The sequence below is a fragment of the Bos taurus genome, chromosome 26, assembly GCF_002263795.3.
Source record: "Bos taurus isolate L1 Dominette 01449 registration number 42190680 breed Hereford chromosome 26, ARS-UCD2.0, whole genome shotgun sequence".
NCBI classification, from domain to species: Eukaryota; Metazoa; Chordata; class Mammalia; order Artiodactyla; family Bovidae; genus Bos; species Bos taurus.
In genome coordinates, this window is record NC_037353.1 from 22,837,868 (window position 1) to 22,855,531 (window position 17,664).

Sequence of the window (17,664 nt, forward strand, 5' to 3'; positions counted from 1 at the left end):
TATTTCTTTGCATTGATCACTAAGGAAGGCTTTCTTATTTCTCCTTGCTATTCTTTGGATGCATACTTTACCTCATTTACTATGACTCCCTCTGTTTTCAAAATATATTTTTTAAATGCATATTTTATCTTAATTACTCTTAAAATCTCCTGCAGCTTTCAAAATATATACCTCTATTTCTTTCCAAAAAAATTGTTTTTGCCACACCATGCAATTTGTGGGCTACAGCAACTATACTCCAATTTAAAAAACAATTCAAGTCCAAGAACGCCAATTAAAAAAATGTCAGGACTTTCCTGGGGGTACAGTTGATAAGAATCCACCAGCCATTGCAGGAGACATGGGTTTGATTTCTGGTCTAGAAAGACTCCACATGTCACAGAGTAACTGAAGGCCATGCACCACGGTTACTGAGTCCACAAGTCGCAACTACTGAAGCCTGAGCGCCTAGAGCCTGTGCTCTGTGACAAGAGATGCCACCTTAAGTTATTCATACAGAGTAGCTTAATTGCCCTAAAAATTCTCTGTGTTCTTTCCATTCTTCCCTCTTTCCTACCTACCCCTGGCAACACTGATTTTTGTACTGTATCTGTAGTTTTACCTTTTCTGAATTGTCAAATAGTTTGACTCATACAGTATGTAGACTTTTGAGCTGGCTTCTTTCACTTAGTAAAATACATTCAAGTTTATTCCATATCTTGTCACGGTTTGATAGCTCATTCCTTTTATTGCTGAATAATAGTCATTATATGGATGTGCCACTGGTTTTTTTTTTCCTATTTATGTGTTGAAGGATATCTTGGTTATTTCAAAGTTTGGGTAATTATGAATAAAGCTGCTATAAATACTTACGTGCAGTTGCTTCTTGGCCTTTTGGCTAAATTCAAGTGTGTAAACATTTATGTGCAGGTTTTTGTGTAGACATAAGTTTTCAACTCATTTGGATAAATACCAAGGAGCATGAGTGCCAAATTGTATGATTAAGAGAAAGTTTAGTTTTATAACACATTGCCAAAATGTATTTATTCAGATTTGTCTTATGACCTAGATTATAGTCTACCTGGGGCTTCCCAGCTGGTGCTAGTAGTAAAGAACCTGCCTGCCAATGCAAGAGACTTAACCAATGTGTGTTCTATCCCTGGATTGGGAAGATTCCCCTCGAGGAGGGCATGGCAACCCACTCCAGTATTCTTGCCTGGAGAATCCCGTGGACAGAAGAGCCTGGCTGGCTTCGGTCCATGAGGTCACAAAGAGTCAGTTACAACTAAAGCAATTTACCACAAATATGCACATAGTCTTTCATGGTAAATGATTCATGCGCACTTGAGAATAATGTGTTTGGAGTTGGTGATGTTCCATAAATGTCACTAAAATCAAATTGATGGGGCTTCCCTGCTGGCTCAGTAGTAAAAAATCTGCCTGCCAGTGCAGAAGACACAGGTTCCATCCCTGATCTGGAAAGATCCCACATACTGCAGAACAGTATGTTCTACAGTAAGCCCTTGTGCCACAACTATTGAGACTGTGCTCTAGAGCCCAGGAGTGGAAACTCCTGAAGCCTGTGCACCCTAGAGCCTGTGCTCTGCAATAAGGGAAGCCCACGCACTGCAACTGGAGAGTAGCCCCTGCTTGCCACAACTAGAAAAAAGCCTGTACAGCAGTGAAGACAGCACAGCTAAAGAGAAATAAATAAGAATTTAAAAAATCAAATTGGTTGACAGTGTTCTTCAAATTTATATTATTACTGATTTTCTGTCTAGCTTTACTATCAGTTACTTAGGGAAAAGTGCTAAAATCTCCAACTATAATTGCAGATTTGTCTATTTCTTATTTTTAATATAGCCGTTCTGACTTTCATTTGGTTCTTATTTGTATAATATATATTCTCTCATCTTTTTACTTTTAACCATATGTTTCTTTATATTTAAGTGAGTTTCTTATAGACAAGAAACTCTATAGTTTTGGTTTTGGTTTTTGAATCCAATCTGACCTTCCTTGCCTTTTGATTGGGGTGTTTACTACATTTAAAGTTAATGTAATTATCAACATGATTGAGTTTGAAACTACCATCTTTCAGTTACTTCCTATTTGCCCAATCTTCTCTTTGTTCCTTTTTTATTGTCTCCCTGATTTCTTTCAGATTGAATTTTTTTGTGATTCTATTTTGTCTTCATTATTGGCTTATTAGTTGTATCTTTATTTCTTTAGTTGTTGCTCTATAGTTTATAAAATAGATTTTTTTTTTTTTTTTTGGTCATCTTGTATGGCTTAGAGGGGAACTTTGATCTTAGTTTCCTGACCAGGGATTGAAGCTTGGCCAGGACAGTGAAAGTGCACAGTCCTAACCACCTGGTCACCAGGGAATTCCCTATAAAATACAATCTTTGAATATCAGTCTACCTTCAAATAATGTATCACTTCATGTATACTATAAAACAGTACAGCAGTAATTTTTTTCCTCTTTTGTGCTACTGTGATCATACATTTTTCTTTTACATGTACTATAAATCCTGTTGTAATTTTTGCTTTAAAGAACCAATTATCTTTTGAAGAGATTAAATATTAAGTGTATTTTATGTTTACTCATATTTACTATTTCTGACACTTTTCATTATGTTGTGTAGATCCACATTTCCACATGGTATCATTTGGAAGCAGTGAGAACTTCCTTTCGTATTTCTTTTAGACCAGTAATTTTGTCATTCATCAAAATCCCAGTGATGAATTTTCTCATCTTTGTCTTAAAAAAATAGTTCTTTTTCCTTTAATTTTCTTATTGGGGTAAAATATATTGGGTTGGCCAAAAAATTCATTTGGGTTTTTGTGTAAGATCTGGTTTGTATAATTTCTGATAAGAATTCTATGTCATTCGTATATTGATTCTTTTGTAAGAAATATGTCTTTTTTCTCTGGCTGCTTTTAATGTTTTCTCTTTGTCAGTGGTTTCAGAAATTTTATTGTGACATAATATGATGTGGTTTTCCCCAGGTTTATTCTGCTTGGGATTCATTAAGCTTCTTGGATCCATGAATTTTATAGCTTTCAGCAAATTTGGAAAATTTATGGTCATTTTGTCTTTAAATATTTTTTTCTAAGCCTTTTTTCATGCATCTTCTCTCTTAATGGGATCCTCTTGAGATATTACATATATGTCAGTCTGCTTAATATTAGTCCATACACAAATGGTATTCTGTTCATTTTTTTCTGTCTCTGTACTTCACCTTGCTTAGTTTCTATTTCTGTTTCTTCTAATCACCAATCTTCAGCATCTGCTTTTATTCCATCCAGTGTATTTTCCATTTCAGATACTATGTTTTTCATATCTAGAGGTTTCATTTGGATCTTTCCTTTATCTTCCACTTCTTTAATTATCTTGGTCAGGTTTTCCTCTATCTTTTTGAAGATGTAAAGCATATTTATAGTAGCAGCTTTTATGTTCTTGTTTGTTCCATCACCATTAAAATTTCTGAATCTGTTTTATTTATTCTATTTTTTTTTAAGCAAAATTGTTCAGAATTTTTTTTTTTCTCCGTTTGTGCTATATGGCTTGTGGGATCTTAGTTCTTGGATGACAAGGGGTAGAACCTGGACCTCAGCAGTGAAAGCACTGGGTTCTAACCACTGGACAGTCAGGTAATTCCTGGTTCAGGTTTTATTCACCAGTCAATAGCTGCTCGCTCTCTCCTTCCTGCATCCTGCTGTGCTGCCTTCCACATTCCTAGATTCAGGAGAGGAATTCTCTGGCCTTCTGAGCTGTAATCTGAGAGGGGAGGTCAGTGAAGAGAGCTGGAAGACAGTAGTTTGCTGTAGAGGCTGGCTAGGCAGGCCAGCCCTGCCATCAGCATGTGTTCCAGCACTTGTAGTAATCACTCTGTCTCCCATTCAAGACTGGCTTTTGTCTCACTGGTGGTCCTGTAGCCATTCTTCCCTGCCAGCTCTAGCACCTCATTGTTTGTAATTCATATTGAGCTCAGCTGGAACAGAGTGAATATGGTAGTGCCACCCACAGGGGTAATGCTGAAGCCAGTGCCATGGGCCTTTATTTGCTTGATGACCCTTATCAAGTTGTCTTGGCTGACATCTGGATTGAATTTTTCCCTTCCCTATAAAACCTGTTGATGTAGCAGTTCCTCCAAAGTTCTCAAACTTCCATTCTGGTGCTTCAAGGCTAGGCACACTTTGATAATCTGTATGCCCAGCATCTCAGACCAAAATCATTTTCCGTAAATCAGGGGATCCATCCCAATGGTGGCACACATGTCCTGGAGCTGCATCTGGAACTTGAGACTCCTTTGGGTGTCCTACTTGTGCTTGCTGGCAAATTGCCCCAGATTAGTTTTGAAGCTTCTTTGGGGTAGTAATGCTGCCTCGCACATGATGTAGCTCACACTGGTGACTTAGGTGCCGTTGTTTTGAATTGTATTTCCCTGATGGCTAATGATACTGACCATCTCTTCATGTGCTTATTGGCCACTTGTATGCCTTCTTTGGAGAACTGTCTATTCATTTTCTTCCAGCCTACCTGGAAATGGAGATATGAAAACCACGGTGTAAAAGATATTGGTGAACCATTTCTGAAATTCTGTGTTCTACAATAGTAAGAAAAGTAGCTGCTCACTGTATTGTTATAATGTCTTCTGGAATATTATATACATCTCTACTCACACTATCAGGTAATGAGAAGACTCCTATGTCCAGATGTCTAGCTTGAATAATATAGGTTTGTTGTGACTCTTCCAAGACAAATCAGTTGCAAAATGTACACCTGTGTGATTATATGAAAATTCCTTGGTCACAGAACGTTCAGCAGCTGCCTCCCCTCGCCTCCCCTCCCCAATCTTTTTACACATTGTAACAATGGCAATGTTAGTTTTTAATCTGTTAATCATTAGAGATTAAAAATTTTATACAGAGTGTACCTCAAAGGTTGTGAGCTCAGTTCCAGATTACTGCAATAAAGCAAATATTGCAATAAAGTGAGTCATATGAATTTTTGGTTTTCTGGTGCATATAAAAGTTATATTTACCCCATACTTAAACCATTTTAAAAATTATTTATTTATTTATTTATTTTGGCTGCACTGGGTCTTCATTGCTGTGCACGAGCTTTCTCTAGTTGCAGTGAGCAGGTTTCTCACTGCAGTGGGTTCTCGTTGCAGAGCACAGGCTCTAGGGCGTGAGGGCTTCAATAGTTGCAGCAAAGCGGACCTTTGCTGCAAAGTGATGTCTCTGCTTTTTAATACTCTGTCTAGGTTTGTCATAGCTTTTCTTCCAAGAAGCAAGCCTCTTTTAATTTCATGGCTGCAGTCACCATCCACAGTGATTTTGGAGCCCAATAATATACCTTAATTAAAATGTTAGGTAGTTAGAATAGGGAAAAGGAGTCCAGAATGGCGGTGGCTAAAAGATAAGGAAGAGAAAAGCCCGAGAAAATAGAACAAAGGAAGGTCTGAGGACCGGAGTGAGGACCTCAGGTAAAACAAACAACACTCCTGGCTGGCCCAATTTACATAGGACAGGCCCAGGGAGAGAAAAACATAAAAAGAGGAGCCAAAGGGCTGGGGCTCCTTCTCTCTCCTGCACTCTGGGGCGCTCTTGTCTTCGCATCTTTGAGTCAACATGCCCTCACACCTCGAAGACGGATTTTCCTGTTATTATCTAAATAAAATAGAGCTGAAACACAGAGCTATAACACTGATTTGTCTAAAAGCTATAACACGGTCCATTCGAGACCTGAGAGCTATAACACAGTCTGTCCAAGACCTGAGAGCTGTGACACGCCTAGGGCTTTAATGTCCGTCACTCCAAATCTTTGTTGTGACGAGACAGAACCGAGGAGCATATACTCACCTGACAAAAACACGCTAACCACCATCTGAAAATGTAGAGTTCGCATGAGTCTTCAATTTGTAGAAAACACAAGATCTGTGAAGTGCAATAAAGGGAAGCCCAACAAAATGAGATATACTTTTAAGATCTGTCCCAGGAACTTATAATTTAATAGAAGAGGAAACAATTACATAACTTTAAGTTAAATCCAAAATCACAGCAGATGGTGATTGCAGCCATGAAATTAAAAGACACTTACTCCTTGGAAGGAAAGTTATGACCAATCTAGATAGCATATTCAAAAGCAGAGACATTACTGTGCCAACAAAGGTCCGTCTAGTCAAGGCTATGGTTTTTCCAGTGGTCATGTATGGATGTGAAAGTTGCACTGTGAAGAAAGCTGAGTGCTGAAGAAATGATGCTTTTGAACTATGGTGTTGGAGAAGACTCTTGAGAGTCCCTTGGACTGCAAGGAGATCCAACCAGTCCGTTCTAAAGGAGATCAGTCCTGGATGTTCTTTGGAAAGACTGATGCTAAAGCTGAAACTCCAATACTTTGAAACTCCTCATGCGAAGAGTTGACTCATTGGAAAAGTCTCTGGTGCTGGGAGGGATTGGGGGCAGGAAGAGAAGGGGACGACAGAGGATGAGATGGCTGGGTGGCATCACCGCCTCAATGGACATGAGTTTGAACTCCGGGAGTTGGTGATGGGCAGGGAGGCCTGGCGTGCTGCAATTCATGGAGTTGCAAAGAGTCGGACACGACTGAGCGACTGAACTGAACTGAAGTTAAATCAAGAGAAAAACAGATATGATTTCTACACATTCTAACCAACATTTGTTATTATTGTTTTAAACATAGCCATTCCAGAACTAGTGAACTTGTATCTTATTGTGGTTTTGATTTGTATTTCCCTGATGGCTAATTATGCTGACCATCTCTTCACATGCTTATTGGCTACTTGTATGCCTTCTTTGGAGAACTGTCTATTCACATTCTTTGCACATTTTTTTTACTTTGTTGTCTTTTTACTGTTGAGTGGTGAAAGAGTTTTTGTATATTGTATGTCAATGTTCATTGCAGCATTATTCACAATAGCCAAAAGGTAGAAACAACCAAAGTGTGCATCAGCAGATGAATGGACAAACAAAATGTGTGTACAATGAAATATTAATCGGCCAAACAAAGGAATGAAGTTCTGATACATGCTACTACCACATGGATGAACCTTATAAAGATAATGTTAGGGGCCTCTCTGGTGGCTCAGTGGTAAAGAATCCACCTGCCAGTGCAGGAGACACAGGTTGATTCCTGATCCTGGAAGATCCCAAATGCAACTGAGTAACTAAGCCTGTCCACCACAACTATTGAGTCTGTGCTCTAGAGCCCAGGAGCCGCAACTACTGAAGTCTGCATGCCCTAGAACCTGCGCTCCACAACAAGAGAAGCCACCACAATGACAAGCCTGTACACTGGAACTAGAGGATAACCCGTTTGTATTCAATATGTAGGATAGGCAAATTCATTGAGTTGGAAAGTAGATTACAGGTTATCAGGAGCTTGAAATGCAAGTAATAGAAAATTCTTGCTTAATGGATACAAAGTTTCTGTTTAGGTTTATGAAAGTTTTAGAAATAGATAGTGGTAATGGTTGCAGAATATTGTAAATGTAACTAATGCCACTGAATTATGTACTTAAAAATGGCTGAAATGGTAAATTTTGTGATGTATATGTATTTCATCACAATTGTTTTTTTAAAGGTGGCTTTGGCAGCTGTGAAGAAATCAGATTGAAGTTTAAGATTACAGCAGGAATCCAGGTTAAAGATGATCTGCTTTTCTTTCCAGAGCCACTCTATCATTCTCTTCCCTGTTCTGTGCTCCAGGAAGCTGATCTGTGGTGACCAATTAACCAGCTGGTAGACCCTCTAACTTCTGGTTAAATTTGGTCAGTGTGGAGCATTGCCAACATGGAGGACTGATGAAGAGATCAGAGGGTGAGGGGAAAATGAGATCAGGGTATTCTCCTGGCTCCCATCCTGCAGGATGCTGTGGGCATCTATCCCCTGATGAAAGGTGTCAATTCCTACCACACAGCCCTCTCCACAAAGCTTTCTCTGTCCTTGTATTCTAGTAATGAATAGAATTCATTCATTCATTCATCCCCTCCGTCATTTCTACTAGGGATATAGTGGCCACCCCTAGTGCACTTGTATTTCCCAATATATTAGTTATCAGTTCACTTGCTCAGTCGTGTCCGACTCTTTGCGACCGCATGAACCACAGCACGCCAGGCCTCCCTGTCCATCACCAACTCCCAGAGTTTACCCAAACTCATGTCCATTGAGTTGGTGATGCCATCTAACCATCTCATCCTCTGTCGTCCCCTTCTCTTCCCGCCTTCAATCTTTCCTAACATCAGGGTCTTTGCAAATGAGTCAGCTCTTTGTATCAGGTGGCCAAAATATTCTCATTTCAGCTTCAACATCAGTCCTTCTGATGAACACCCAGGGCTGATTTCCTTTAGGATGGACTGGTTGGATCTCCTTGCAGTCCAAGGGACTTTCAAGTCTTCTCCAACACCACAGTTCAAAAGCATCAATTCTTTGGTGCTCAGCTGTCTTTATAGTCCAACTCTCACATCCATACATGACTACTGGAAAAACCATAGCCTTGACTAGATGGACCTTTGTGGACAAAGTAATGTCTCTGCTTTATAGTTCATTTATTAAACTTTCTTAGAATTACCTGGTGGATACCTGTGGCGGATTCATTTTGATATTTGGCAAAACTAATACAATATTGTAAAGTTAAAAAAAAAAGAATTACCTGGTGGTCCAGTAGTTAGGACGTGGTGCTTCCACTGCAAGGGGCCCTGGGTTTGATTCCCCGGTTAGGGAACTAAGATCCCACAAGTTGCACGATGTGGCCAAAAGAAAAAAAAAAAAGCGGGGGGGAAAGAAAGAAAAAGAAATGGGATTACTGTAAAGAGTTCAGGGAAGTTTGAGCAGATTAACCTTTAAAAAAAGGTTAATTTTAGCAATTTGAGTTGCCATCAGTTTCCTGACTTCTTGATCAGAGTGGGTGTAGTAGAGAGAGCAATGGATATATTAATACTTGGAGGTAGAGCCTTGTGGTTTTGATGGATTGGATGGTGTGATAGACATGGATCCTGGCTCTTTAAAAAGTTCTCATAAATTAGAGGACACAGGACATAGAGTCTAGGGAAAAAAACAAAACACAAACAGACTCACACTAACTAATAGTCCAGCTATAGACTCAAGTTCCAAAGTGGCTGAAACCAACTACTCAATGCACTAATCCATCTGTCTCCTTGCCTTGGGGACAGAACTGACTCTTCTCCAAGTTCTCTGATACGCAGGAGAGAAATTGGTGGGGACTGGTTGGTTTCTACAGAGGAATCAGAAAACTAGGGGTCTCCCAAGAAAGCAGCAGAAATAGAAGTTCTTGAAAACGATCTCAGGAAAGTGTTTAGTCAATTGGGGCAAAATCCGGACACCAGCTTGCAATAGCTCAGGTTCCCAACCAAATGGTCTGGAGATAAAAGAGGGACAACAGATTGTGGAGACAGTCAGGGAAATATCAGAGTTAATGACGAAAAATCCTGTTACACCCAGTTGTTGGCCTCATGTGCCTATTCCATCCTGTAGCCATACTCGGGGGAAAATGGGGATGATTACTCCATCACAGACCCTACATCATTTATACCCTCTAATTTCCCCCCTACTTTCTCTCTTTTCCCTGAATGCTGATCTCCTATCCTGGCCCTTCCAGCTGCTGAAAGGCACACATAAAATCTACATCACTGCTAGATGGCAGAGTATCTGAGACCAAGGCGTTATCCCTACACTTTGGGTTCTCCTGAGTCAGACTGGAAACTTGTGCCTGGCTTATTTCCCTTTGATTCGATAAAGAGAACTCTGATTGGGGTGTAACTTCTATAACATGATCCTTAGGTCTTGGCTCCTGAACATGTCCTCTGGGGCTTGCTTTCAAACCAGGCCCTCCTGAGTAGCTGGTACTATAAGCTTTCTTTTTTGTCACATTTACTTTACTCTCCAAAGAAGCACTTATCTACTCCACTTTATTCCCTTCCATGCTGTCAGGATCCAGGCATCCTTTAGATATTTACAGCTTCTAGCTAGCTGTATGAACTCAGAGACATTATGTAACTTCTGTATGTCTCAAGCTGTTTTAAAATTCTTAACCAAGTCCTAGTGTGTGACAACACTCAGTTTGTGTGAGTTGTTGTTATTATTATTATGTTGTTATTAACATAGCAATATGTTCTTACAACTGGTATAACCCACTTACCAAATTTGACTGTCAAAAATGTTCACATTTCTCTCTTTTTAAAAATCTGAGTCTAAATTCAGTTTGTTTTTATAACTGTTTTATTTTACTTTAATTGTTTATTTCTTGTGCTTAGTAGCTCAGTCCTGTCCGACTCTTTGCGACCCCATGGACTGTAGCCCGCCAGGCTCCTCTGTCCATGGGAATTCTCCAGGCAAGAATACTGGAGTGGGTTGTCATGCCCTTCTCCAGGGGATCTTCCCAACCCAGGGATCAAACCCAGGTTTCCCACACTGAGGCGGATTCTTTCCCATCTGAGCCACCAGGGAAGCCCTATTTATTTCTTACCTAGATATTTTGTGCACCCAGAAAAAATTCCAAAACAGTAAAAAGGCCCACCACTTCTCCCAACCACCCACTTCACCTCCCTACCAACCACCCTCTTACCAATTCCTTCCTTAAACAACTTCAAGGATATTCTATGCAATTACATTCATAAACTTGACCATTTTTCTCTTATATATCTCTTATATAAATATTAATACTAGCCATAATAATGTATCTTGGAGAACTTTTCAAATCAGCTCTTACTGAGTTGCCTAATTATCCCTTTTTTTCCTTTTAAAGATTTTCCTCCAATTTTTAGATTAGGGAATTTAGGGCATTAGATTCCACCCAATTTAGAAATATGGTATAATTTTCATAAAATAAGATTCATCCATTTTAACTATACAGTTTAATAAGTCTTGGCAATTGTATACTGTCGTGTACCATCTCAACAATTAAGACACAAAATGTTTCCATCATTCTAAAACGTCCCCTCATTCTCCATTGTAATCAATCCCCTCACCTAAAATCTAACTCTGTGAAACCATTGACCTGCTTTTCACTACAAAATAGTTTTCATTTCTAGAGTTTCATTTATATGGCATTGTACAATATACAGTGTTTGGTGTTTGACTTTGTACACTTCAATTTTTTTTTTTTTTTTGAGATTCCATGGCCTTGTTGTACATATCACCATCTCATTTCTTTTTAGCACAGAGTATTACATAATAAAGGAGTTATTTACTCAATTATCGGTTGATAGATATTTGGTTTGTTCCAGTTTGGGCTTCATATGAATAATGCTGCTATGAAAATTTGCATAACACTTTTGTGTGGAAATATGTTCACATTTGCTCTTGGGTAAATCCCTAAGAGTAGAATTTCTAGGTCATAAGGTATGTTTAACTTTATAAGTCACTACCAAACTGTTTCCCAAGTGTATCTACCATTTTGTAATCTCACCTATGATATAATTTGCCTTAATTCTTTTTAGCAGCTGGCATGCAGCTGCTGGTCAAAAAGAGCAATAAAGCAAATGCAGCAAATGTTAAATTGGTGAATCTGGATATAAGAGTACACAGGTGTTCATTTTACTATTCTTTCCTTTTTTCTTTAAAGTTTTTTCAAAATAAAAAAGTGGAGGGGGTACTAGATTGCATGTTATATGGTATTGGACTAATTCTGAAGTTTATCTGGCAGGGTATTTGTAAGGAGAGAGTAAATTTTCAAAAAGAACAATGAAGGGGAATGGTTCCAACTAGATATCTAAACAAACTCTAAAGCTATGATAATTTAAACATTTTTATTGTCACATACAAAAACCTCCTGGATAATCATAGAGAGTCTAGAAAAAAGCTCATGTGGCTATGGATTTTTAATATGCAATGAAGATGGCATTTTAAAATCAGAATGGGTTAATATATGATTATGGGACTTAACTACTAATTTATAAAAATGTTAGATCCCTATTCCATTCCCTTTACATACACCTTATATATGAATTCCTTAAATATGAATTCAGGAAATAATAGAAGTATAAGTAAGTCTATTAGAAGAACTATACATGATTTTTGTAAATTTGAAATAGGCACGAGATTCTTAAGCAAGAAGTGAAATCCAAAAGCAGTAAAGTGCTGATATATTTTGCTGCATAGAGATTTAAAAATTCTACTGGATTAAAAATAACATAAACAGTATATCTGTGCATGTTTTTGTTCATGTGTGCTCAGTCACGTGTCAGGTTTCTCACAGTATAAATTTTTTATTTTATTCTTTCTGGATGTGCTTCATTGCTGCACGGCCTTTTCTCTAGTTGCAGCAAGCAGGGGCTGCTCTCTAGCTGCAGTGCGAGGGCTTCTCATTGTGGTGACTTCTCTTGTTGCAGAGCACAGGCTCTAGGGCGCCTGGCCCTCAGAAACTGTTGCACGTGGGTTCAGTAGTTGTGGCTCTCTGGCTCGAGAGCACAGGCTCAAGAGCTGTGGCCCATGGGCTTAGTTGGTCTGTAGCATGTGGGATCCTCCATCAACCTGTGTCTCCTGCATTGGCAGGTGTATTGTTTACCTTTGAACCTACAGGGAAGCCCCTCATGGTATAGTTTGCTGATTGCATCCCCATAGCATCATGTTTCTTTCCCTCTTGAATTTGGTTTAAATTGATAGTTACATGTAAAGGCTTGATCAGATTAGATTTCTTTTTCAAAGTAAGACTAATTTCAGGACTTCCTTGGTGGTCCAGTGGTTAAGAATCTGTGCTTCCACGCGGGGGCCTCAGGTTGGGGAACCAACATTCCACATGAGCATGGCATGGCCAAAACAGTTTTTTTTTCTTGCCTCTTTTTATCAATGTTATCTACTATTGATTGTCTTTCCCTAGATCCATTCATTCATTAGGGTTTGGCAACTAGTGATATTTTAATTCTCTTTTCTACTGAGTTTATTAGAATACTTCTATAAGGAGAAACTTCCCCTTATCACCTATTCAGTTACCCTGAGATATTCAACTTGTAGGAAAAGCATAACAAATGTTGATTCTTTTTTCTCTACCAATTGTCAAAATAATAAGTTGATTCCCTACCATCCCTCAAAAGTGACCAATAAAGTGGGCTTTTGTAGTATCATTATGAATAAATAGATTTAATCCTATTTGAAGCTATAATTCATTGAGGCTGTAACTCTTTGTAATGCTCAAATGGTAGTTTTGGCTGGTGTGAATTTACTTAGGTTATCTCCAGAGGCCTTTGACACATCATTTGTCTTTATTAATTTCTTTGCTTCCTGATAATGACAGGTTATTTTAGGCCCATCTTCTGTATACAGATCCATCCCAGTCCTGGAATCAGCCATCTTAAGGAGTCCAGGTTACTTTTAACAAAATGACATTTAAAAACAACAAACTGAGTGCCGGGAATGCCCATTGGTACTGGGTTGGTCATGGACCCTAGGTCTTTTCAGTTAACAGAGCTAGAAAATACAATTAAAAAAAAAAGATTAAATATATCATGAGTTCATGTTGACACTTCCAATTCAAAATCAGCTATGGAGTTTTTACTTAACATCATCAGTCTTACTTCATTATCTCTTCTTAACAGTATAAAAAATTTCAGTTGTCAATAACAGCAACATTATTTTATTTTTTATTATTTTTATTCTATTTCTCCCACAATACACAGTTTCAGAGCAACAATGACGCTAAATTGAAAGAGACACGTGTACCCCAATGTTCATTGCAGCACTGTTTACAATAGCCAGAACATGGAAGCAACCTAGATGCCCATCAGCAGATGAATGGATAAGAAAGTTGTGGTACATAGTCACAATGGAGTATTACTCAGCTATTAAAAAGAATGCATTTGAATCAGTTCTAATGAGGTGGATGAAACTGGAGCCTATTATACAGAGTGAAGTAAGTCAGAAAGAAAAACACCAATATAGTATATTAATGCATATATATGGAATTTAGAAAGATGGTAATGATGACCCTATATGTGAGACAGCAAAAGAGACACAGATGTAAAGAACACACTGTTGGACTCTGTGGGAGAAGGCGAGGGTGGGATGATTTGAGAGAATAGCATTGAAACATGTATATTATCATATGTGAAATAGATCACCAGTCCAGGTTCATGCATGAGGCAGGGTGCTCAGGGCTGGTGCACTGGGATGAACCTGAGGGATGGGATGGGGAGGGAGGTGGGAGGGAGGGTCTGGATGGGGAGCACGTGAACACCCACGGCTGATTCATGTGAATGTATGGCAAAACCCACTACAATATTGTAAAGTAATTAGCTTCCAATTAAAAAAAATGAAAACAAACAAACAAAAAACAATGTTGCCAATAACCACCAACAATATAATTACCAAAAACAATGAGGTTTTTTTTTTAAAGTTGCTTTTTGTCCTTAGAGTACTTTTTACTATGGCTGTACAGTCAAATTAATGTATCTCAGTCATCTGAGATAGTTCTTTGTATACTTACACTACCCAAGACTCAATACATAGTTAGAGTATTTATTTTATTTATTTTCTCCCCAGTTTTATTGAGAACATTTAATTCCATTTTACTTTCTATTTAGGGGGGTTATTTTTACATTTTTATGTTTTGTCAGACTTTATGAGATATTCAAATATAATAAAGCTCACCAGTTTTAAGTATAGCATGAGATGAGTCTGAAAAAGACACGGAGATGTACAACCATCACCACAATCATTATATAGAATATTTTCATCACCCCCCAAATTTCTCTCATAATTCTTTGTACAGTCAGTCCCCTCCCCACATCTCTTGGCTCTTGTGTACAATTTGATGGACTTTGGTATAATACATTATTAACTGTTAAAAATTGTGGCAAAATATACTACATAAAATTGCCATTTTAATAATTTTTAAGTGTGCAGTTCAGTGGCATTAGCTACATTCATAATGTTGTGCAACTGTCATCACTATTTAAAAAATGTTTTTATCACACCAAACAGAAATTCTATACCCATTAATTAGGAATTCTCCATTATCCACTCTGCCCAACACGTCCACGACTATAAGCATCTTTGCCATAGACATCACTGCTGCAGATGTTTATTGCACAAATATTTTTGCTCATAACTGATTGACCGTAAGAAAGGCAATGCCAAAGAATGCTCAAACTACCACACAATTGCACTCATCTCACATCCTAGTAAAGTAATGCTCAAAATTCTCCAAGCCAGGGTTCAGCAATACATGAACCGTGAACTTCCTGATGTTCAAGCTGGTTTTAGAAAAGGCAGAGGAACCAGAGATCAAATTGCCAACATCCACTGGATCATGGAAAAAGCAAAAGAATTCCAGAAAAACATCTATTTCTGCTTTATTGACTGTGCCAAAGCCTTTGACTGTGTGGATCACAATAAACTGTGGAAAATTCTGAAAGAGATGGGAATACCAGACCACCTGACCTGCCTCTTGAGAAACCTATATGCAGGTCAGGAAGCAACAGTTAGAACTGGACATGGAAAAACAGACTGGTTCCAAATAGGAAAAGGAGTATGTCAAGGCTGTATATTATCACCCTGCTTATTTAACTTCTATGCAGAGTACATCATGAGAAACGCTGGACTGGAAGAAACACAAGCTGGAATCAAGATTGCCGGGAGAAATATCAATAACCTCAGATACGCAGATGACACCACCCTTATGGCAGAAAGTGAAGAGGAACTAAAAAGCCTCTTGATGAAAGTGAAAGAGGAGAGTGAAAAAGTTGGCTTAAAGCTCAACATTCAGAAAACAAAGATCATGGCATCTGGTCCCATCACTTCATGGGAAATAGAAGGGGAAACAGTGAAAACAGTGTCAGACTGTATTTTTGGGGGCTCCAAAATCACTGCAGATGGTGACTGCAGCCATGAAATTAAAAGACGCTTACTCCTTGGAAGAAAAGTTATGACGAAGCTAGACAGCATATTCAAAAGCAGAGACATTACTTTGCCAACAAAGGTCCATCTAGTCAAGGCTATGGTTTTTCCTGTGGTCATGTATGGATGTGAGAGTTGGACTGTGAAGAAGGCTGAGCGCCAAAGAATTGATGCTTTTGAACTGTGGTGTTGGAGAAGACTCTTGAGAGTCCCTTGGACTGCAAGGAGATCCAACCAGTCCATTCTGAAGGAGATGAGCCCTGGGATTTCTTTGGAAGGACTGATACTGAAGCTGAAACTCCAGTACTTTGGCCACCTCATGCGAAGAGTTGACTCATTGGAAAAGCCTCTGATGCTGGGAGGGATTGGGGGCAGGAGGAGAAGGGGACGACAGAGGATGAGATGGCTGGATGGCATCGCCGACTCGATGGACGTGAGTCTGGGTGGACTCCGGGAGTTGGTGATGGACAGGGAGGCCGGGCGTGCTGCGATTCATGGGGTCGAGAAGAGTTGGACACGACTGAGCGACTGAACTGAACTGATTGACCATAAGACCATTCTGCTGTAAAAGATAAAATAACAAAAAACCAAAAAGGGACATTAAAAGGACATAATGAAACATATGAACAACGAAAGTAGAAAGACTTTATTGCAAAATACAAAATCCTTAAATAAACTAAAATGTGTGTGGGTTCACTGCAATACTGTGCAAATAACTGTGGGCTACATGTAAGCACTTGTCTTACATGCAAGTCTTTTATTCACAGTTATATAATATATATAATATAATACATATTTTTGTCTTAGATTTTTGTAATATAATACATATTATAAATATATATTACATATATTTTTGTTGTCAGTGATGATTTATCTCCTTGTTCAGCATTGTACTTTTTCTTTTATATTAAAATTTCCTTTGTTAAGAGAAGTATAAGTTTCCAGATACTAAGATGGATATTTTGTAACCGAGCTTTGTATTGTGTTGTGAAAACCTCTCCACTGTTGTTCCTGGCATCTTGTCCATCAACAGATGTTCAAAAGTTCTATGGGTCCTATGCCTTCAAATCACTGAAGGATTTGCAAACTGACATGTAACCATTTTTCAGTACAGTGTGCAATCTGGCTTTAAACACTCTTCTTTCACACTTCTTGTAAGTTTTATCAACCTATTTTGTATCAAGTTGATATACATTGTTGTTATCATCCACTATTTTAAGACTCTTCACTGTGTAGACCATAATGAGACCCAAGATTTATGTATTATAAAAATGGGAGTTCTGCATCAAGGGGAAATGAAACTAGACTGTCAACAAACTAATTTATCTTTTATGGCAAAATTGCATTATAGACGATTAGCTATGTAGCAAACATGCTTGCAACTTAAGATGTCTGTAGCAAAGATGCTTGCAATGAAAGTACCTAGAACCCTCCCCAGCCCCTTGTGACCTCTAGTCTACTTTCTGTCTGTTTGAATTTGCTTAGCCTGGATATTTCATGTAAGTGGACTCAAACAACATTGTCCTTTGTGTCTACCTTCTTTTGCTAAGCATGTTTTCAAGATTCATCCATGTTGTAGCATGTGTCAGAATTTCACTCCTTTTCATAGTTGAATAATGTTCCATTGTTGTGGACATGTCACTTTGTAAAATTTTTATTTATTTTTAATTGGAGGATAATTGCTTTACAATATTGTGTTAGTTTCTGCCCTATATCAGCATGAATCAGTCGTAGTTATATGTATGTCCCCTCAGTCTTGAACCTTCCTCCCAGCTCCCACTCCATCCTGCCCTCTAGGTTGTCAAA

At 38.5% G+C, this 17,664-nt stretch overlaps 1 pseudogene; it reads right to left on the minus strand.

The window, feature by feature from the left end:
- Nucleotides 1-3,505: 3,505 nt before the first annotated feature.
- On the minus strand, nucleotides 3,506-4,436 carry LOC101902227 (vacuolar-sorting protein SNF8-like; annotated as a pseudogene).
- Between the last annotated feature and the right edge of the window lie 13,228 nt (nucleotides 4,437-17,664).